General features: G+C 37.1%; 1 long non-coding RNA gene across 1 annotated transcript; it reads right to left on the bottom strand.

The window, feature by feature from the left end:
* Window positions 1–13949: 13949 nt before the first annotated feature.
* Window positions 13950–14503, bottom strand: LOC121640785. The gene is made up of 3 exons (XR_006010572.1): window positions 14392–14503; window positions 14090–14258; window positions 13950–13989 (listed from the first exon to the last, which is right to left on the bottom strand). It is a non-coding gene; the product is annotated as an uncharacterized LOC121640785 (long non-coding RNA).
* Between the last annotated feature and the right edge of the window lie 9597 nt (window positions 14504–24100).

Here is a 24100-nt window from a genome sequence, read left to right as displayed (position 1 = left end):
TTGCAATGATCCTAAAGAAGCTCTTATCAGTCGGTGAGGGTTTACAAGCCATTTCCAAACAATTTGGAGTTCATCATTCGACAGTGTGAAAGCTTAATCTTAAGTGGTGAAAATCCAAGAAAATCGCCAATCTTCCCAAAGACAGACATACCGGCAAGTTCATCCAAAGGTCAGATTGTTTAATGCTCAGGGAAACTGTAAAAAAAAAAAAGACAAGAGCTAAATCTCAGACTCTACAGGCCTCAATTATCATGCTTAATGTTAAAGTTTATGAGTATACAATTAGAAAAGAGTTAACAAGTATGGCTTGTTTGGAAAGGGTGCCAAGAGAAAGACTTCTCTCTAAAAAATACCACAAAAGGTTTGCAAACTTGCATCCTTTGGGCTGTTTAAATAAAGGCAGAGATGTTTGTTCATTATACACAGCCAAATGTATTTGTGTTCTGGGAGGCATTTAAAAAAAAAGACCTGGCATTCTAAAAACTGTCCAACAAATTGAAAACTTTGCATAAAGATGCAACACGTCTATCAGCATGTGTAGCTTTTTTTGTTTTTTACCTGTATCACTGGATAAAGACTATGTGTTGAATCACTGATGTCTGCATGATTGATGCATATCAACATACTCCATGATGTGCTTTGCACCGCAGTGTCTGAACAGTTAAGCATCTACCTATGACCGTTCATTCGATTTATCATTCACATTACTTTCAACTTTGTGACAGTCTGCCACTTGAGAACTGCAGAAACCTTTTGTACACATGGATGAAAGGATCGAGTCGGTACAAGGACAATTGTCAGTGATATCTTTGTAATGAGATTTATCCTGACTAGTCACACCGCAGATTGGATATGACAATAATGACCTTAAAATCTGCCTGTATGTAGATGATGTATTCAAAAGAAAAACCTTCAGCTTCATAATGTCACCTCCACTAAAGTGCCATTATTCATTTAGTTGGCGATGTGTTGATTAAGGTAAGTTTTCAATATTAAACACTTGTCACTCATTTTTTAACATCACTTTCTTTTGGCAGTGACAGAGTATTTGATTTGCTAATTTGCTTTTGAATTGCAAATCAGGGTCTCCTTGGAGCTTTCCATGTGCCATCACTCAATTTAGTTCCTCTTTGACTGACTTTTAGGGAGGTCAGCAGCAGCAAAAACACAGTTTCTCAGTGGAATCCTCTGACCCGATAAGACCGAGAACACAAAGCTCAACAGAGCGTTATCAGCGGTGGCACGTATGGTGAAGGCATGGTTTGAAAGGATAAGCAGAGAAGGGAGCTCGGGCACGGTCAAAACTCACACAGATGAAAATGTTGTGATTTGTTTGTAAATGCAACAATGTGGAAATGTTGTACAGTTAAAAGCAAAAAAGAGAGATGTAACAGTCATGGGTCTGTTGTCATCTTGCTTTTTCTCTTGGTATTTGGGGACGTAAATGCTTCAAAGTATGAAAACCCGACAAAGTCCATTTCTAACTTAGAGTAACAATAAATGGTCAGGCTGCTAAATAACTGCAATTCCAGCAAGTGTTCTGTTTAAATGGCTGCTCTGCATGAGCACTGACCAGGAAAAAAGTGTAAAAATGTGAAAAGAAAAACAGGTGATGCTGTTTTAGGACTTTTATCACTGCTGCACAAACACTTAAACTTCAATGATAAAAGAAAAAACATGTTTATCCAGATCCTCAGTTTTATCAGAGTTTCTTCATCCATGTTGGCTGTTTAACTTCAGTCATTACATCTGCTGTTTTACAACAGATATTATAACTGAGGTATCCAAGTAGAGTATTTTAGAAGGCACGCAGGTTTTACCATATAAGCCTCTTGGGGGCCTTAGAAACTGGACTCAGCACACGTCATATGTAAACATGTGATTCTACAGGATTGGTCAACTCTGGACTTAACGAATGTCTTTGTTTGAAAGGTATATAAGGATGTCACACCCATGTATTTTTAGGTTGCGCATTGGTTTTGAGACCTCCAGATTTTCTGCAGAAATCTGTTTTTGATGTCTGTGTTTTTGTAATAAATCTTTTTATTATACATGAAGCTGGTATCCGGAGACGTTTTTTCCTGAGTCATTTTTCCAACTCATCTGACCCAAGATACGGTTGGTGAGTTGATGATATATGAATTCTGCATTATGATCTAGAACATGGTAGAGATGATTTAGAACAACGCTCACTGTTGGACATCAGACGTTTACAAAAGAGAAGGTCAATTAACAGCAAATATTTGTAGCATTGGCTTTTTCTGTTGATACAACACAGTAAAATATTTCAGGCAAATAAAAACTTGCGAATGGTGATTAATTATTTTGAAATTATTTGAAATTTGTGATTAATTTTAAAGCTGCGATTAATCATGATAAAAAATTGTAATCATTTGACAGTCTTATATATATACACATATATATATATATATATATATATATATATATATATATATTTAACAAGTTATTTTTTTAAAAAAATCTATTTTTTAAAAAGCAGCTGCAACAAATCTAGAGACTTTTTCTGGTTATATTGGAGACTTTTGGGGACTGACGTGAACGCAAGCAATGTTTACTCTTCTCAATGAGCAGTGGTGCTGAATTAGGCCAGGGGTATTTCCTGTTTCTGTTTCTACTGTTTTCAGTTAAAAAGCAATTAAATGCATGAGTTTACAATATTAATGTCTATGTCTTTTATTTGATTCAGTCGTCCACTAAAATCCATTTAAATAAAAAAAATGTTGCTTTCTTGGGCAAATATTTTTTTTGCAAATAATATATGATCAAAGGAGATTAATTAATTACAAAGCCTCTGGTTACTTGGATATTTATTTATTTTTATCATACCCCTATTATATACATACCAATATACAGATAGTAAAGCAGCAGTGCCTTCTTGTTTAAGCCATGCAAGGGTCTTTGTTTGATTCTTGCATTATGTGCAGGTGGCTTTAAATGGCTGTTTTAAATTAATATTCACATAATATGTCTAATCATGGTACAGTTAAGCCGAACCTCAATCTGTTCAAGTGGTGATCCAGTGTTTTTTCCTCATTACCTGAACTTACTTTAAAAGGCCACTGGCTTTTGCTAATGATTTTAAATACCATGTTTTAAAGGACAACCTATGTCCTTGTCATTCTTTTTATCTACTTTGATCCTTGTAAGGTACCCAGTTCTTGCAACCTCAGTTTGACACACACCATGTGTTCTGGGGCTTCCAGCCGAAGGACACACCTGCTTTTCCCGGGTGTTCAAAGCTCACAGTGTTTAATGCTGTGGCTTATGCTCATCATGGACAGCTTAATTTATTTCTCTCTATTGTTTTTTTTTTTTTTTTTTTGAGGAACATTAAATAAACAAATAGGCTTGCATATTATTGCTCCAGTGCTGCTTCCCGTAATAGCCATACATTATTCAGTTATTTTTATTGTCTCCTTTTATTGCTGAAACACTTGATATTGTCTACTTTGTGTATCAAAAATCATTTTCAACGAGACTGCAACAAGCAATAGGTCATCCTGAATGTCATATGATTATAGCATCACTTACTGATGGTGTTTGCTGATGCCCTTCGTCATACTGACATTCTTAAATTGGGCTAGCTGGGGATAAAGGATTCAGGATGCTGCGTCCTGAGTGTATTCCAAAAGAGTAACCCACCTCACCAGAGAGGGAGAGAGAGACACTGTTTAACTCTGGCTCCTCATTCAGCAGGGATCTGCATGTCATAATGGGATATCATTACTTCACTACCTTCATTACAAGGTCCTCATCTGCCAGGGCTGGAGTGTAATGTTAATTATCAAGAAGGCGTGAGACCAAAAGGGGCATTGTAGCTCAAAATGCCATTTTGATTGGATTTTGTTCCTTTTCATCTCATTAAGAACTTCTTAATGGCTTATTTGGGCGTCAACAACTCAACATGCTGCATATACGTCTTTTTTTTTGTTTTTCTAGGGAAAAAAAAAAGCACGCTGTGGTTGAAATAGAGTATGAATATGTGTTAACAGGATTCTGAGTCCCTGAAAAGACAGTACGGACTGGAGGGCAAACATAAACCTGTTAGCAAGAGCTGCTGCATAGTCAAAGAGCTCAGTTTAAAAACAGACTAATTTTTAAAATGGAAATCTTACATATCAGTACTGAAGTTCACCAACAAAGATGAAAAGATATTGCAAACTTAAAAAAATACACAATGAAAACGTAATATTTTTTTTATTTTGAATTATGAAGAATGATCTTAAAAACTATGTCTCACAAAGCTATTATGAAAGCGATGAAACACAGTTCACATACAGGACAAAATGCACAATCAGTAACATACGTTCCTGCATGCATTTAAACACACATCTAAACGTGCAAACAAGCCTAACTTCTTCTAAAGATAAGCACTAATTATTGTCAAGGTTCAGAATCAAGCCTACGATTTAACTATATTTCTGTTAGTGTCTTAAATGAGATATTTGTTAAGATAAAAAAGATTTTATTTTTTTATCTGATCCCATTTCCCACATAAAACCTGCACATTAATGCTGTTTTCATAGTTTTGTTTGTCCTTATTTTGTATTAATACCTCAATTCTATTGTATATTTGTATCAAATTTTGTATGTTTATATTTACCTATATGCTATTTCTGTATTTTGTGCATGCTTTTAATTTCTGTGGCATATCTCTTCATGCATATTTCTCACTTGTTCATGGTCTATCTCTATGCTGCTACAACAATCTGAGGGGCAAATAGAGCATTAATCTATTCTTTTCTTTTCTTGATAAGCTATGCCTGTGTGTACGTACTGCTGCACTTCATTCTGTTTGTGGGATGAAAATGGCAAATATAGGTTTAATTTTAACTTCATTTCATAATTGCCAACTTCATAATTCATGCTTACCCAAATTCTGCAAGGGGGCGCTTCCAAGGGAAATCATATGGGCATGTTGTGCAGAATAGCTCACGAGACCAACAAAAGGGACAAAGAAGAAAAGAGATGAAAACAACTATTTTCTGTAATTGTGCTATATAATGATCTCCTCTGTTGTCATCATGTTTAATATTGTATATTGTTATTAAAACTGATTTCTGAACCCTAAAACGAACGCTGAACTCTGCACTGCCCTCTAGTGGAAATCTTGCCAAACAACCATGTCAATGTAAAGAGTGTTTGATGGCTTTCCCTCTTAAAACTTATTATTTCACCCACTAAATCTAAATATTTATGCAACTGAAAAACAGAAACTGTAAAACAGGTACATACTAGATTCTTTCTACCAAGTCAATAAGTGCAGCCTTCTTAAAATTATAAACACACCATCTTTTATTTACAAAAATGCAACCCGTTCAAGCCATCTTCTGAAATGAACACATCACCAAAGATTTTTCTCTGAAGAAGAAGTAAACACATCAAGAAATCACTGAAAACATCTGTTAAGAGGCTTCCCTTGTCCAAGATAAGTGCCTTGGAAAGTGGTTAAGCAGTGACGTGTGTGGAATTAGCAGTCTGGTATGAATGGATCAGGTTGAATGCATGTGAAGTGTCAAACACAGGCTTGTGTGCAAGCAGTCTCAGGCTGTCAGTGGGGTCTCTGAGGGCCACTTTCCTCTTGTCCGTGTCATGTCATCCCTTTGTGGTCCCACACAACACCTAACCACATGCACTTTTGAAAGAACATGGGAGTCTGTAGGTCTGTAGGTCCTCTTCTCTTTTCTGTCTTTCAGGTGTACCTATCACAGTCATACCTGCTCTCTGTCTCACACAAAGATGCTCTCATACACCAACTCACAATCAGGTCAGGGTGTGTGAAGAGAACCCACAGGCAGGCTGCTCTGCTGTTTGAGTGTAGCTGTCTCAGCCTCTGCCTTTGAAGTGCATACAGACAGTTGGATGTCAGAGGAGCTGTGTGCTCCAATAGTTGAGGAGAGAGAAACATCTTTGGGTTCAGATATGACACGGTCTCACACACACACACACACACATTTATATATATATATATATATATATATATATATATATATATATATATATATATATATATACATACTGTAAAAACATGCTTGCTGAGTAGAGGAACAGAAGAAAAGAACTTTCCAACAGGGAAGAATAAACCCAAAGCTCAGGGTGTAAACAAAAACCACATGAGTCAGAGATCCTGACCAGTAGAGGTCTTGACCTTATCAGCTGAGGAAAGCCCAAAGGTGTAAGCAGAGCAGTGGTTTCTATTAGATTAAGACAGCTGAAGCTCAATGCTAGCTTCATAGAAAAAGAGCCTGAAGGTTGAAGTGAGAAGCAGAAGGAGCAGGTGAAGTTTTTTTTTAAGGTGACTGCTGATGGGGACCAGGGAGAGGGGAGGGCAAGGGCAGGGGGAGTTGTGCTTGATGGGTCAAAGAGGAGGTGGATAAATACTCATGGAAGTGGGAGTGAGTGTGAGTCTGAGAGAGAGAGAGAGCTGTCACAATGGGAAATGGCTCTGGGGTCAGGAGCTGGTGAGATCAAAACCCAGCTTGCAACACGCTTCTCAGTCAGCAGATTAAGCTGAGCTGGTAAGAAACAACCCAAATTTATTATCAGATGTCAGGCTTTATTCATTCTCTTATTTTTGCTGTATCTGCTGTGAAACCTGACTAAATAATCCTGCAAATTTATTCCTCAAGACATCACCTTGCTGCTTCTCTGCAAGCAAAAGGCAAACCATGTGGTATGATCTGTGTGCAAAAGTTATTCTAAACTGATGACCAGAAAGCATTGTGCTGGGACATGTTTCATATTCATAATAATGACTGTCAGTGCTATCAAGTGCTTTAACTAGTTATATAACTTATGATTCATTTCAACATAATTATCCTACACAGACTTTGGCCACATCTACTCCCCTCGGTCTCCATTAATTGCACTGAAACATGGTGAATTGCTCTGACTTTCATGTGATTATGTGGACATTAACATTGTTTGCTTGCCATTTGGAAAACTTCCTGCATCCAAATCAGCTGAAGGCAAGAAAAACAACTATATTACAAAACAACATGGCTCCCAGCATGTTAATGCACATCCAGAGTTGAAATTATGGCCTCAGGAAATAGCAGAAAGGGTATTTTTATTAACTGATGTTCCATTTACCTCCATTGATGGTTTCCAGTTGCCTTCGTCTGTCCACATGGATGTTTGTATGTGGCCAACATATGAAAACTCACATTTCCCACACCCTTCCTACCACGGAGAAGAATTATATTGATTTTGTTTACCCTGAGACCTTTTCTCAAGTGGCATTAGACCAAATTTTTTCCTCTTATCTCGTGACCTTGTATTCATTCTGATGCAACATTCGCTGTGAGAAAGGAAGCAAACTGATGATTTTAGAGACCCTATGACCTTTTGGTCAAGCACCGTCACCAGAGTTATATTTAGCTCTGTGATAATTGGTGAGTTTTATTTATTACTTAAGTTCTTTGAATTAGTTGTAATGCTTCATGACATTTGTTCTTTTGCTGTGTAACATCGATCAATTATTATCTTATCATCATTTGTTATAATCATGAAAATAATTTCTGAAGTTAAACAAATACCTTTGCTGAGATAGAGAGTAAGTTTCAGTGTCTGTCTGTTAGCAACATAACTCAAAAAGTTATGGACTGATTTTAATTCAAATTTCTACAAATGTCAGAAATGGAAAAAGGAAAAAGCGATAATATTTTGGGGGGGATCCGGCTCACCTTTTGCATCCAGAATTTTTTTAAAGCATTCTTTACTACTAAGCGATAAGGATAATCTTGCCATTACAGCTTCTAACTCAAAAGATAATGCCATGTACCACTGGCAAAAATAAAAAAAAATAATAAATAAAAAAAAATAAATTGCCTGTTGATGGAAAAAAGTGATATTAGCTTGAAGTATAAGAGTGTTGGCATGGGGTTGGTACCTGGGTGGGCTGTTGGGCCTTTGGGGTTTTTCTCAGATGAGTGACCCTACACTGTTAAAAAAAAATAGTATAATTTGCTGTGAAAAACTGGCAGCTGTGGTTGCCAGTTTTTCACCTTAAAAATTACAGTGACAACGTAGAGAATATTATGGTATTCCACTTTGGCAACCGTAAATGGCAACTGTTATTTATTTATAGTAATTTTCTGTGACAATAACAGTTAAACACTGTTTTAAAAAAATATTATTTTTTTACAAAAAAAACTTATAATTTACAGTGAAAAACTGGCAGAAGTGGTTGCCAGTTTTTCACCGTAGAAATTAGAGTGACAACGTAAAGGATATTATGGTATGCCATTTTGGCAACCGTAAATGTTGCAGTACACAACTGTTATTTTTATGGTAGTTTTCTTTAATAGTAACAGCTAAGCTGTGTCGAAAAAATAGTTAAAAATCTGTATAATTTACGGTAAAAAACTGGCAGCTGTGGTTGCCAGTTTTCCACCATAAAAATTACATTGTCAACGTAGAGGATATTATGGTATGCTATTTTCACTACCGTAAATTTTGCAGTACACAACTGTTATTTATATTTGGTAGTTTAATTTACGGTGAAAATCTGGCAGCTGTGGTTGCCAGTTTTTCACAGTAAAAATTACAGTGGCAATGAAAAAAACATTAGCAACTGTTAAATTTTCAGTACAGAGTGTTGTTTTTGGTATTATGTTGTAATAGTTATAAATCTGTTGCCAGCTACTTACTGTAAAAGCAGAAGTCTCTTAGTAACATGCAGAACAATTTGTAAGAGATTTATGGTATCATTTTTAGCTGCTGCAGTTGGCCACTGTTAAAAATACAGTACAATGCATGAACAGCATAAAACCCTATAGTAAACAATAAATAAATAAAGCTCATTGTACAGGTTATTATCAATAAACCTGAAAAAACTGTTTATTACGTTAACACATTCTCTGAAAAACAGACTGAACCAAACTTGTCCAGTGTACTCACAAGCAGCATATGTCCATATGAAGGATAGTCCATGAATAAACAAAAATGAGTTCTTGACCTGGGTTGATCAAGAGCAATGAGTCACCAAGCCCAGACATGACCTAAGAGGGGAATGAATATGGAATAGTCTCACACCGATATGATGTTCAATCAGATCCAATTTTAGATTGTACTTATTTGGGAATACCATTTGTTTACATCCCAGGATCAAGTCATCTGTCTTACTTTTATCCTGGATTTTAAAAGCAACATTAGACTGGATAACTCTGATCAAGCTGTTTTGTACTTCTGCTTAGGACTGCAACGATTAGCTGACGTTGTCGACAATAAAAATTTTAACAGCTTTATTTAACTATTTTTGGCAAAAAAAAAAAAAAAAAAAAAAAAAAAAAACACCTACAGAGTGAGACATCGTCTTCTTCTTTATCTCTGTTGAGAGTTGCACATGCGCAATAAAGTCTGCCAGGGGAAAAATATGGCAGCAGACCAGGGAACTAAATGGCGGCAGAGAACATCAAAAGTCTTGGATAACTTCACATGAAACTTACAAAATAAATTAAATACATGTGAGATTTGTAAAGCGGACCTTGTGTACCACGGAAGTACGTCTGCAATGCTCGAACATTTAAAGAGGAGGCACGTCGGACTTACATAACAACCTTATGCAAGATTTCAAAGCTGAAAGTGAAATAAAAGCCATTAAATAATTATGAGATACATAATCCGATTAATCGACTAGTCAGAATTGTCATTAGTTGCAGCCCTACTTTTGCTCTTTCAGCTTCTTGTGCAAGAAGCAAGCTGTAGGCATCATCACCATGTTTGGCTGGCAAAGAACTCTGTGACACTCTGAGGTCCTGTGGCACTGAAAACTGGCTCTACCAGTGAGGATCTGCCTTTTTCCTCTATCTAATTTGTCTTTGTAATGACTGAACAAATCAATAGGAGATTAAAACTGAATGCATATAAACACTACATGATACAATATATTATGTGACCAATCATAAGTTAGTTTAATTACATTTTCTACTGAAAACCACACTGAATCCTTCTCCTGGGATCAGAATAATCCAGCTTTTTGGAATCAAATGTGTCCCGATCCTACCTAAAAGTTTTGAATAACAGAAAGTGAAGGTTTGCTCAAGATAAAATCCAAAATTTGATTATGTAATCTAATCGGACTTGATTTTTTTTTCTTTTTCTTTTGAACAACCACTTTTTTAAGACTTGATCCAATTTGGATAACTTTCATTCGAATTAAATCTTTTGAACATGTGGCCTTTGGTGCACTTTTTTTTACTGCAGCTAATGATGTGAGCAGGGACTCAAAAGAGAAAGCAAAATACAAGGGACTCCATGATGTTTGCACCTCTGTGTCCTTTGTTATCAATCATGTATGACGCCCTCACAGAACTCAATGATCTGTCAGGGATGCTCCAAAAGAGAGATTTGACAATGCCTGAAGCAGAAAGGCTGTAGCTAGACATATTTGAGTGTTTGAATCCATGGCATCATCACTAGTCCCATCAACAGAAGCTGTTTTTCAAGTATTCAAGTATTATGAAAATGTAGCTCTTCTTAAAAATGAGATAATGAGGATCAATGCAGGGCAATTATTTTGCAGCATGGCAGAAAATATAAAATGTAGGATGACTCCATCAACCTCCGCACATGTCAGCACAAAAAGCTCTTTGCATAGAGGTGAAATTCAACTGATGAATAATATGATGGTTCTTCAGCCAAATGAATCAACAACAGAAAGCTGGACATGCATAATGGTGATGCAGAGGTGCTCCGCTTGTGTAACAGGCTGAAAGTAGAAGTATCCAAGAGGAAGTATTCAAGGATTTTGGGAATACATGGTGTAAAGGAGATCCAGGACACCAGCAGACCTGAAGCCTCTACTTAAAGCTGTCAACACTATTGCTGTGTCTACCAGTGAATGTAAGTGAGCCTTCAGCAGTATGAATGACATTCTGTCTGCAAACCCCTTTGCTATAAGCAGGCTTTCAAATCTAATTTTTATATAATGCAATGGGCCACCTTTAGAGTTGTTCAACCCACACAGTTATGTAAGGTCATGATTGGCAACGGGAAGAAGATCTGCTGATGAGAGAGCACCAAACCAACCAAATAAGCAAAGATGAACCCGAGACCTGCTGGAGCCCTTTTTAAGTAAGCTGATATCTTAATTCTAATATAGATAATCACTGAAGATGCAGACTACTGTTTTAAGAGCAAGGATTAACATTTTTAACTATAAACTGTATGCGCAAACCTTGCTGATGTATTTTTAATTATTCAATGTATTTAAAGTGGCACTTCTAAGTTCCTGATAGAAATAAATTTTCTCACATTCATAGCTAATGTTTTGCTGATTCTTTTTGCTTTCTTTGCCTTCTTTTTCAGCCTTTGCCATCTCCTATCCATATCTATCCCTGCTGTGTGATGGAAGTGGAGTCAGTTTGTTTCGTTGCCCTCCAGTAGACTCCACAAGTTCAGGCCTGATGATTTTTTGCATTTCAAACATTTCTAAATATACAGTTTAGGTTACCTGATCACCAATTTGATATTCAACATGTTTATGCAAAGACTGTGAATGGCTAGTCAATATATTGAGTTTTTGAAGATACTGACGTATTTTCAGAATAAAGGTAAGATAATAAGGCAGAGGCTGAATTATATTTTACAGAAGGAAACTTCTTAAAAACAATATTATCTTTTTAAAATGTTAAAGTCTAAATGGGACTTGTCACTTATTTTTGTTTAAAATGAGATTCTATTTTATATATATCTTTATTTTTTTAAAGTTATTTTTCATATCCATGTTAACGCCATAAGGCTTGAAGTTAATAAAAAAAAGGTTCCATGACACTTTGAATTTGGTTCATGTGGATTTGATTTTGAACTGGCTTTATTCATTTGTTCTTTGACACTGTATGATGTTTAGGCAACTGGAACTGTGAATAGGTGCTGTTATGCTTTCTGCCGTAAAACAAGTATCGCTCTGCTGCCAATAAAATGGGGGGGGGGGAAAATTAAGGAAAACATGAAAAAAATATGACAACAACAACTACTACTACTACAACTATTACTACCCCTAATAATAATAATAATAATAATAACATATATCATAATAATATACAGCACTTGCAGTTTCAAAGTGTTTCTTTAGTTCTTATCTACCTGTCCTTTGATTACAATCAAAGGACAAAATTGAGTCAAAAAACGCACACATGGTAGACCATGTACTAGATGTTTTACTGCACGGTTACCCAAGTAATCTCCCTTCACAATGCAATCCAATAAAGCAGAAAAGTTAAAAAAAAATAAATCATAATAAATTCTTGGCCGACCCAGTATATAACCTGGTGGAGCACATGACACATACCTGAAGCTGGGTCCTTGCAGGCTCTTTGCTGCGTGCCTTTCCTCTCTCTCCTTGCTGTCTCCATTGACTAAAGCAGAAATCCCTCCCCAAAATTAGAGGAAAATCACTTAAAAGTAAAACAACAACAACAACAATACCAATAATAATAACAATTAAAGCAGCAAGCGGCATCCATCGGGTCCGAGCGTTTGGTCCCCAACTTGTCAGGAAGCTTCCCACCAAGTTTGGAGTCACTCGCACAAATCCCCTTAGACTAGTTCGTTCAAATACGATGCATATAAAGTGAAAAAAATGGGAAAAAAGTGGAAGTAAACTCCAAGATGGCGGCACCCCATTGCCATGGCAACATGTTTGACTTTTTTGCTCGACTTGGGGTGTGTGAAGAGTTTCGTCTTCATATGTCGAAGACATATTTTGGGATTTTTTTTGTGTCTAGGTGGCGCTGTTGAGCCACTTTTGCATTGCAAGTGTATGCAGACCTTAGAACATCGAAATTTTTGCTGGGCTTGACGTGTGTGCCAAATTTCACAACTTTTCCTGGGTGTTTAGGGGTTCAAAATTGGCCTCAAAGCGTTTAGAAGAAGAAGAATAATAAACATTTCAACAACAATAGGGTCCTTCCATACTTTGCATGGCTCGGACCCTAATTATGATATTATTAACAACAATAGTCACTTTCTTTTGGCATTTAAATGTATTAGAGTATTACTTTTTTTCTGGCTATCACAAAAGCCAGTCAAACACCTTCAAGACAGCAATCACTTGGGAATCTGAATGCAATGCTTGAGAAGTGGCAGGAGCAGAAGACTAGAAAAAAATCTAAATAAGAACAGTGTGTACAGATAATTACAACATTCAATGCTGCTTTCAAAAGATGTATTAGTTATCTGTTCAGATATCTTACCTTAAAAGATATTCTCGATCGTAGTAATGTCAGCAGCATTCAACCTACTTCACAAAGACACTTAAACAAAAGCGCAAACGTTCTTCAAATACAGTTTGATTAACTGAAAGCACAGTATAACACAGTAATTCAAATGAATCAATGATTAAATCCACTAAAGAGGTTTCTCTTGGTAATAAGAAAAAGACAAAATTGGAAAACTCAGCATGCAACTTAAATCACAGTTTTTGTAATCAGTCAGTCCTCCCCTCAAATTGTCTCAATTTCCAGGCCTGATAGAAACAACAGCCACCAAAAACATGAAAATAACAGTAGTATTAATGCCAAATGTTTTCACTTTGACCTTATTTCTCAAGTACTGAAAAAAAACAAAACAAACAAAAAAAAAAAAAACAGTGAACTTGCTTCTAAAAACCACTAATCACTTTCTCAGAGACAATAGCAGAGTCAAGGCTGACCAAGGCTGGTTAGGGCAGCACTGTGTATTGAGTGGGTGAATATACATAAAAATGTGCTGACATCAACCCATTCAAAAGACCTCTGAAAACCTGGCCTTTAAAACGTACAGTCCTGTTTAATATGAACATCCAAAATTGTAAAAACAACATCATGGAACATAATGAAAAGTATATCAAATCTTTAACAAACCTCTCCACTCATGATCAGCAAGATCCGAGATGAGGGTGAGGACTCGTGGGTTTACAGGTAGTTGCTTCTTTTTTTTCCTTTTTTCACTTTTGTTCCCTTCTCGGGATTGATGTTGAAGAAACACCTTTATGAACACAAAAAATTATAACCAATTACAAATCTAAATACAGGGGTGTGTTCTAAAGATGTGTGTGCGTGAGTACAGGTGGGCTTTTTCCTCTTACCTCTGAAGGAATTTAAGTGTTGAGCTCAGTTCCACAGGATAATGAATGTTGAGGCAGTAGTAGCTTGCCAGCATCAAACAAATGGCAGATCCGAAGCTGGGGATTTGCCCGTTCACAATCTTTTGGTCAACACAGAGCATGAATTGCTTAGCAGCAAAGCAGGAGTCTCCTGCAAAGAAGTAGTAGAAAATAATTAATAACAAAACAGTCATTACCATCCAAAAGTGAACTTAAAAACAGGACAATGAATCAAACATCATATTTGGCTTAGTTTCTTTTGGTAAAACTCAATATCAACTTACCACATACAATGATGCACGGTGTGACTGGCAGGCTTTCCACATGTACTTCTTTCGCCAGACAGGTTTCTTCCACGTAATGAAAGAGGATCTCTTCGTTTTCATCAAAATAGCAGAGAAGGAGTATCATGTCTTTTAGATTTTCCGAGCAGCATCATTTTGTCCTTTCAGAATGTGCAGGTTTGTGACAAGGTGTCTCACTTACTGGAAGGAACTTCATGTCCCATTTCACACAGCCGTAAGTATCTTGTACTGCTGCCCTTTGTTCTGCTGGAATCTCATCGGTGTCATATTCATCTGACACTTTTTTGCGTTTTGTCATCACAGGTGTTGAGGACCGCTTTACATTGTCAACCCTGGTTTGTAACTGTTTCACAAGGGAATGATAGCCTGGTCCTACCACAATGCCTTCAATGGCATCTTGCAAAGACTTTTGATACTTTGCAACCATTTTTTGGCAACTTCTACAGAGGCCTTCTTGCTTGGGGATGGACATACCTTCATCACCTCCGAAACAACATCTGAGTCATTTCTCTATGCAGCCGTGGCTTTGGCCTTTTCTCCCTCTCCAAACACTGGATCAGTTCTTCTGGAAGAATTTTCCATGGAATATCAAAGTTGTCAGTCCAGTCTGAACCAGTAATCTGGTGGCTGTGAGAAGGGGAGGCTTGTAATGAGGAGCCTGATGAGGTAGATGGAAAGAATCATGCTGGCTGACTGCAGATTTCAGTGTTCTGTGCTGTAAAAAAAAATTAAATAATTAATCAAATGTAATAAATAATGTTTTGTACTTGGCTATAATAGAAAGTGAATTTTGTCAAAATGAACATACTGGTTTTATTTCCAGGCAGCAACCAATTTCCTTGCTTGAACTGGTCTGAGTACTGACAGCAGATCACTTTCTTGTACAAGGTAAAATCTTCATTTGTCTCCACCCCCAAAGATTGTAGGATTTCCACCAAAATATCCAGAAATGAAGTTGGGAGTTCTTGCAGCACTCTGGTAATATCACTACGATCATCCATTTCTAAGTAAAAAAAAATAATAATTAAGCTCAATGAAATCCAGACTGTTAGCAGACCCAGACATCTTTTAGTGTGACAGTACACAGTGTTTTAATGGAACCATTTGGTATCCTTCTTTAATGTAGGATGGCAAAGGACAGAAATCAATTAAGTCACTGACTTTTAGACATTTCGTAATTTCCTTGTCTTTCCAAACTGAGTATACATGGTACTCAGGACAGAATTCTGCTACATTAACACCAGAAAATGAACAGTGTCATTTTTTATCAAAATGAGCACTGGTTACCAAACTCCACAGAATCAATGCTACCTGTAATAAGGAACTGTCCTTTCTTATATGATGTTCCTTTATACACCATTTCTACTGTGGCCTTTGTGTTTGTGTCACTGAAATCAAATTGTCTGACTGCATCTTGTATGGCTTTGCTGTACAGTACTGAATAAGCTCGACCCATTGATCCTACTGAAAGATAAGCATGCAGAATCTGATGTCTTTCAGAGAGTGTATGGGAGAGGTTTTTAAAGTTTTTTTTAAATTCCTCGCACATCTCTTGAAGTAACTGTGCTTGCTTTCAAATCGCATTGTCCATAGTCTGATTAAAGGGCCAAATTTCAGAATGAGAGCTTGGTGATGACGCAAATAATGGTGCTTTGGTTTAGGTTGCTTTCAGGGAACAGAGCTTTCCGTCACTCTAAATATTCTTGAATAAGAATGTCGAGATAAGCAACCTGAGGAACAGAGATTTTTTTGTGCACATACCATCTCCACAATGTCTTTCAGCTGCATTGTCAAATGCCAGATATCATCTGTTTTGTCTTTTACTTTGTCGCCAATTATGAGAGGCAACAGCCTTAGGAAATTCCAGTTTTGTACAGCCTGGCCTGACAGTTTAGCTGCTTGAGGGCTGACTTCACATGGCTTTGTGGAGGCATCAGAGTCACAGTATCTGAACTGTTTAATCCGCCGATCAAAGTAGAGTAACTAAACCATCCCCTTTTCTTCATAAAATATTTGACTTTCTTAGGCTCTACATAGTTACTGTTACATAGAACTGTTTTTTGAAACTTTGAGTTCTTGAATATGAAGTCCTCATTGGCCCTGTATGACATGCAGAGAACAGATCTGATTGTCTGACAGTCTCACAAACACAACACACAAACAACACCTGGGGGGCATGTCATGTGGTGCCTGGGGGGGTGCTTGGGGCTCGCTGTCCTCTGGTCCGCCTGGGGTGTCCCCCACGGGGCATGGTGGGTGGGCTATGTGTGACGTGACTGTGTGATGGTGAGTGCTTATGCATACGGCACAGGGGAGGGTGTGAGTGTGGGGTTATATGGGGTGCAGATTGGAATAGGTGAGGGGTGGGGGAGGGGGTCTATGGTGCCCTGGTTCCTGGGGTGTGCTGCTGGAACATCGGGTTGTGTGCTGGCCTACGTAGGGTGGTTGTCTGGGGGGGCCTGGTCCTCCTAGGCATGTTGCTGGCCCTCTGCCTTTGGGGGGTGGGGCGGCCGCCTCTGGGCTCCTGGGGCCCTGGGCCCTTCGCTTGGACTGTCCTGGGTGGCCGGTCCCTGGCGGGGCCGGCGGCTGCCAATCTTGGTCCACTGGGACCTTGGGGGGCTCTTGCTGGGGCTCTCCTCTGCTGCCCTTCGGGTAGTGCTGGAGTCGTCTTCATGGTGGGGTAGCTTGGGTTAGTGCTCCGGGGCTGCTGCTGCTTGAAAAAGTATAATTGTGATAATTTTATGATTTATCACTTGTACCCATCAAATTAGGAAAAGTCACAAAACATGAATGAAATAAAAAAACAGTCAACTATTAATTGACCCCACGTTGCCACATGCAGTTACTATCCCCCCAGCCCCTTGTCCACCATTTTGGCCACCATTTTAGCCCTTGTACTTTAACAAACTTCTCCAAAGCTGTGTCCCAATTCAGGGTCTGCATACTTCGAAGTGCGCAGGCTATAGGCTATGAATTGTGCTCCGTAGTCTACACACTTTGAAGACCGCTTAACGTTCCTGAAATGGGACAGCCAACAAGAATTTCCTATAGTAACAACACAGGACATTGAATCACTTAAACCTCAGAAATTACTCATAGGACGCTTCAGTGGACGCTAAACACTGATAGTAAAAGAGAGAAAGAGAAAAATACACGGTCTGGGGCGCTGTTGTTTTACAGCCATTACACACGTCATTAACCCCTTAAAAATCCACAAATATCAAATATTAACAAATTTTAATTTACACTATTTAACAAAAATGTTTTTCCTTGGTTTTGTAATGTTTATACTAAAGTGTAGTTAAAAAAAATTGTAAATTTTTTTTTTTACACAAAACTTTATTGTAACCCAAAACTACTCTTCTAAGCTCAGTTGCTGATTCGCCACCGTCTTGTGCGCAATGAATTCTGGGAGAAAAGAGGCCGCGAAGGATGCATAACCAGCAGCCTTCGTTTGAGGTCAAACGAAGTGCCGATTTGAAGGGTGGATTCGGAGGGTGCTTCAAATTCAGTGAAGTGGGACAACACATCGCGCACCGCGATGACGTATGTGACCGACGAATCCGCACTTTGAAGTGTGCAGACCCTGAATTGGGACACACCTCTAGAGGGATTTCCGCTCGACCTCAAATTTACTGACAAATGTTACAGTGTCAAAGATGGAAATTTCTAGAAAGCTTTATGGCGTGGCAACATCGACCTCTCAAAGGCTAATGACTTTATATGACAGGAAGTGGCTGTATGTCGTGTTCAGTCATTCAAGATCGTTTTCTTTAATAAACTTATTTACAGTAATTCAGTGTTAAAGAAACAGTTTAAAACAGATTTACAGTTTGTGGTTTGTAACATCACCATCATGAATACATTGATTAACTGTTCTTGTCTGTGTAGAAATTACGGTATGTTTACGTTAAAGGGCAAATGGTTTTATACTGTAAATTTAAATGTCTGCATTAATAAAACCTGTAATTTCTACTTAATGTTTCTGTAAATTTAACAGTAATTACCCACTTTTGATTTTACGGTACATTCCCATTAATTTTACCTATATAAAAAAGAATCACAGCACAATACTGTGTATTTTACATAGTTTATCTGTAAAAATTAAAGTTATATATTGTAAATTCATTTACGGTAATTCTGTGTATTTACAACAGTGATATACAATTTTGAAATTTACAGTTTTTTACTGTTGCTATTTCACATTCTTTTTTTTACAGAAAGACTTTTTTAACATTTGGGGCAGCTATGTTCCTTAGGCGCACGGTTAGCCAATTTGGGATTGTGGACACTGGTTGTAGTTGATCCTGGTGGTTTGTAAGCCTTTAGATTCCCTGTTTGTTATTATACAACTCTCACCTTTGAGTAGTGATTTTGAGTTTTGGTTAAAGAGTTTTTTTTTTTTTTTCACTCATTAAGAGTCACTTTTGGTATATTTGGATTCATAGATAATTTAAGTTACGTTCTCATTAGGAGATGTTTTTGTTTGAACTTGATAAGTCTAATTTGTATTGCTGGTTAATTGTTAAATAGATAAAGAGAAGTTGGTTTATTTTTCTTTAGAGTCAATTGTACTTGTAATCGTTACCTTATTAAGGACACCTTTTGTTAAGTATTCTTTTGAGTTCTCCGGACATGATAAATTACCTGTAATAGGACACCTTTTGTTATCTACTAAGTATATTTCTTTGTTTGAACATGGGGTTTGTTTAATAAATTATTATTGTATATCATGTTGTTAGTCCAGCTTATTTTCTTATCGACCCCGATACCCCTGGTTAAAGAGAGGGTCGTAACATCTGCACTCTGAGTGCTTCTAGTTGTATAATTTTTACCCATCCAGTAACTCATATAAAGATTATTGCTGTCGTTGTGCAAATTAAGCTAGTTTAAACTGCTAATAAATTAGCCTATGAATGAAACCTCAAAAATGGCTACTAAATGGATCTTACAGTGAGATCATTGTCTCATGAAATGTTCATTTTATCAAATCTGCAAACAGTGGAAATCAAACCTGGCAAACAAAGGGTCATGCCAAATGTGATTTACTAGTAAACTCTCTGACTGATATACATAAAAAAAACTACACAAATGATTCAATGCTTGTTTCTTTTTTGATAATTAGATGCTTCATGAACATCTGTTCAAATAACTCAGCCCTGTTGAAGCTCATCTCTATATTCCTCATTGTACATTGACAGAGCTTTTATCCTTTTTTTCCCCCCTAATGTCAGCACCACAAAAATAATGTCTTATAATCCACCAGTAAATTCCTATAAATTTTTGGTTTATTAGTTGTTTTGTTTTTTTTTGTTTTTGTTTTTTTTTGCCTTTCAGTGAAATGGGCCAGCTCTGTACTTTTTTTTTTAATTTATTTAAATTTATTTTTTTTATGTGTGTTCTACTAAGACCGCTAACAGAAAATAGCCTTTTGAGGCCGTATGAAATTTAGAGGGAACACCATTAGAGATGTTGATAATTGCACAGCACTCTAGCTCTTGTACAGCATGTGGTCTTGGACAAGATCTACTAAAAGCCTTAATAGGACCTGATTATGGAGCAAGAGAGAAAGTAAAATGATTAAACAAAAAAAAAAAAGAACTAAACCTTACAAATACTTTTTCTTTCTTTTTAATTTGGTCAACGTTGGCATTAGGTTAAGCACACATGCAGCTTGACTCTATAATGTAATGACATGAGAGCTGAGACAGCATAGAATTAAAGTTGATAAGCCATAATTTTAGCTTACACTAAGAGGAGACGTGAGAACTGTAAATGTGTTCTTTAAAATAATTATTGCTAAGACAGAACACTCCTCTTAATTTTTACATCTTTCCAAAAAAAAAAAAAAAACAACTAGGGAACATGAAAATAAACCTACCTACCTAACTATATTGCAAACATGGCTATTAGCTGTCAAGACCATGTTATCCATTCTCTTCCTTCATGCTCATGTAAAGTGGGAAATTATTCAGGCCCCCTTAAATATTTCACTAGTTGTTAAGGTGCCGGAGTTTTTAAAGTTTTTAAATCATTAAATGAAATAAATGGCAGTAAAATTATTCATTTAATTTTCAGATTCTTCCCATTAGCAGTCTCCCTGATGAACTCTGCCCTCACACACATACTGTCACCCCATCCCCCCAAATTGTATTTAATTTACTACCAAATTATCAGTTGCCATATATTTGCCACCTACATGCGGGTAATGTCGGTGATAATTGTATGGTAACTGACCCATATTGCCTCAATGTCCCATATTCATCCCTTATGGGTGGATGCTAACTGCATTTTGTTTAACTTACAAGAGACATACAATGACATTAACTTCTATCTATCTAGCTATCTATCTTGATAAGTGAGGCATCAGAGCTGTTAGCACCTCAAGCTACCAACAATCCTGTATCTCACTCTCTCCAACACGCCACCACGCACACCACATAAATGTTCCCGCATCCACAGAACAGCCTAACCTCAATGACAACACAAGCATGTACAAACATCAGAACATTGGAATCATTATTGTACTTTATCAAGAGTGAAAAAGCATTTTCATATGTTGCATGTTTTCTCTGTAATCCACTTTGCATCACCAACGAAGAGCACTTTCTCATCTGCTTCATATTGTGTTTTTCAAACTTGATTTCCTCATAGACTTTGAATATACCCCCCACCATCCATCTGCTTTACACTGAAAATTCACATGTCATCTAGCAGTGGAAAGTGGTTCAGCTGGTTTAAATTACTGAATCAGTAATAAGCTTGTAGAAAACTTGAGGACAATCTGTTGAAAGGGAGTGTAAGAGGAAGGAAACATCTAAAATCTTTAGGACTGGATTTGGACAACCCTGGCTTAAGTTCAGCAAAATAAATAAATAAATAAATAAAGTTTTAGGGCAAAGTTGATGCAACACTACAGGAAAAAAAAACAAAAAACACTTATATCAGCGACCGCTATCAGTTGATCCTTTTTATAGATTGAGCTTTTCAGGCAACAAACTCAATTTCTGCCAAACCAAGGTGAAGTTTTAATTTCTGCGCCACCCTAAACACAACACCAGTTTGCCAAAACATTCTGTTTTTGTTTTCTGCTTACATTTAGGCAATAAAACTACATGATCAGGGTTGGAAAATTGACTAAAATGCATTTTTCATTCTTCCAAACCCTCTTGCAGATGATAATTTAACAGTTTCCTTGGTGACACATCAACATGAAAACTGGTGGTTGCTTGTTGGATTTATTATTATTTTTGTAAACAAAAAGCTCAACTTTTTTAATCCATCTTGTATTTTATATTTTTGTCAATGTCCATAAATCATAAATCTTAAAATTTGATTTAGTCATCAAAGCAACTAATTCACATATTTGAAATATAGAGTTGGGATTTTAGAAAACCTCTGCTCGTCTTGTGCACTTGAATTTGCTAATATAGTGTCAGTCAATTAGATGGTGAAAAAAAAACAGCTCATATTCATCCATCTGTGTAATAACAAGCTCATTTATCTAACGCCAATCTTTAAAATAGAAACTGTCTGGAAACTCCATTTGTAACCAGCAGTTTTGATCATTCAAACTTAATTTTTGACAAATGTTGTTTTGTTCCTCGGTTGGGCATGTGGCAGATGGCTCCAAATTCTAACACGCCCAGGAGCCTTGACTGCTGATAAGGAAGAGAAGCAAGTCAGATGCCTGAATCAGAGCAGTACAGGATTAAAAAAAAACTTTGCTGTAAACAAAACATATTGCCACAGTTGCAGGGTTTGCCCAAAACTGATCCTGAATCCACTAGTAAACAAAGAAGCAGACTGTTTTATTAACAGCATCATCTTTTGCTTTCACCATAACAAAGGAAATAGTTTCTTAGAAAGTTACTTTCAACTCTGTGATTAACCCTTTCTTGTTTAAATAAGTCTTGGGATTTATAACCTTGTATTTGTATACAGCATTAACAAAGTGCCATAATGATCCAAACCTGGAAGATTTCAGTTCTGAAATGGTTGAGAAATATCTGCACAAAAAATAAATCAGACTTTCTTTTCCAATTAAACAACAGGAATTACAAACACCATTACCTTTTGTCTTACAGGAGCTGATTTCAGAGCTTTAAATCAATAGCTAGTAGGCACATACAACAGTTTGATAAAATATGCAAACAGATGCTCAACAGCTGCAAAAAGGCCAAGGAATTCTGCTACAGTGAATGTGAGCTATGCACGCTCCTGGAGTCGAGTACGACATGATCTTCACTCTGCGCTTGTATGTGTGTGAGGGTGACAGAGAAAAGGAGTAAGAACAAAGGTGCTCCCCATGCTGCAGGAGCTCTGTCAGCGCACCTTCCTCAACTTTACTCCTGCAGATCCCAGCTCTCGCAAAGTAAATGCATCTGTGCTTTAAAAGGCTGCAGTTGAAATTGAATAGTGTAGACAGCAGGCAAGGCCCAATACCACCAGGAAAAGGTTGTGATCATCTGTATGGGGCTTTAGACTCATTCCTCTATCGCCCCTCTCTCATTTTCTCCCTGGCTCTCCCTCTCAGGCTCTTTTCTTGCTCCCAGTTTGCAGAGGCATTAACCAGATCATTAATGTGACGGCAATCCGCATATGAAATGTAATTTGCAAAGAATTCATTTCTACCGTCCATCTGTACAATTGCTCTCATCCTTAATTTGTTTTGGAGGAACAGTTCTATTGGTCACCATCTGGGTGTTTGGAAAAAAAGCAGAGAGATGTGTTTATTTAATGTTAATGGCAAATTCCATTGGCTCCATGTAAAAAAAAAAAAACAAAAAAAAACTTTACAAATAAAGAAATAGATAAAATTGTACTGGAGGAGCACAGATGTCATAATAAACATTTAAAGAGGGGCAGAATGGAAGGTTCCCATCAACAACACAAACACCACTTCAAATCAGGAAGAGAAAAAAAATCAGTGACAACAGATGCGCAGCATAATCTCACTTTTAGGAAGCTCATTCTGGGGGCATTAGAGAAGGTTTCTAACTTATATTACACCGCACCCACTTTAAAGTCATCACAGTTGTTGCCTGCAACAATAGTTCCCTACAGTTGCCGGCTAGTGTTTACTGGTTTGTTGTGCCAGCCCTGGAAACGAGAAAACATCCTCTGCAGCCTTGGCAATGAAAGTTTGGAGGCAAGAGGATGTGTGTGGATAGAAGCGAAGAAGAGGCACAGAGCAGCTGTACATGTCTTTGGCATGTATAGAGCAAGTGCCAAATGAAAGCATTCAATCAGCCACTAGGCAGCAATAGAGCTGGGGGGGAGCCGAGTCACGTCACAGAGCAACTGATGGCCAGTGACAAAGACTGCACAGCAATAACAAATGCAAATGTCTTGCCCTGTTTTATAACAGAAAAAATGAATAAATAAATAAATAAAACTAATCCTGAAATGTCACACACAGTAAAAAAAAAAAAAAGAAAGAGGAATATAGCTACATTAAAATAAACAAATGTGCTTAGCAATCCTGAGCACAGATGAGATGCAGAAAAATAGACATAACAAACATGAAAAAGTAAAAATAAATAAATGCAGGTGTAGTTACAATATTAAAAAAACACTACAACTACAATGAGTAAGATGCTTGACAAAACCTAGAATTTTTATATTGATATAATTAAGTTTGTTTCACTTGTCTGTCTTCTATATTATGAGTCACTTGATGCAATTA

This window comes from Melanotaenia boesemani, chromosome 5 (genome assembly GCF_017639745.1).
Source record: "Melanotaenia boesemani isolate fMelBoe1 chromosome 5, fMelBoe1.pri, whole genome shotgun sequence".
Lineage (NCBI taxonomy): Eukaryota > Metazoa > Chordata > Actinopteri > Atheriniformes > Melanotaeniidae > Melanotaenia > Melanotaenia boesemani.
This window is presented reverse-complemented; position numbering and strand designations above follow the sequence as displayed.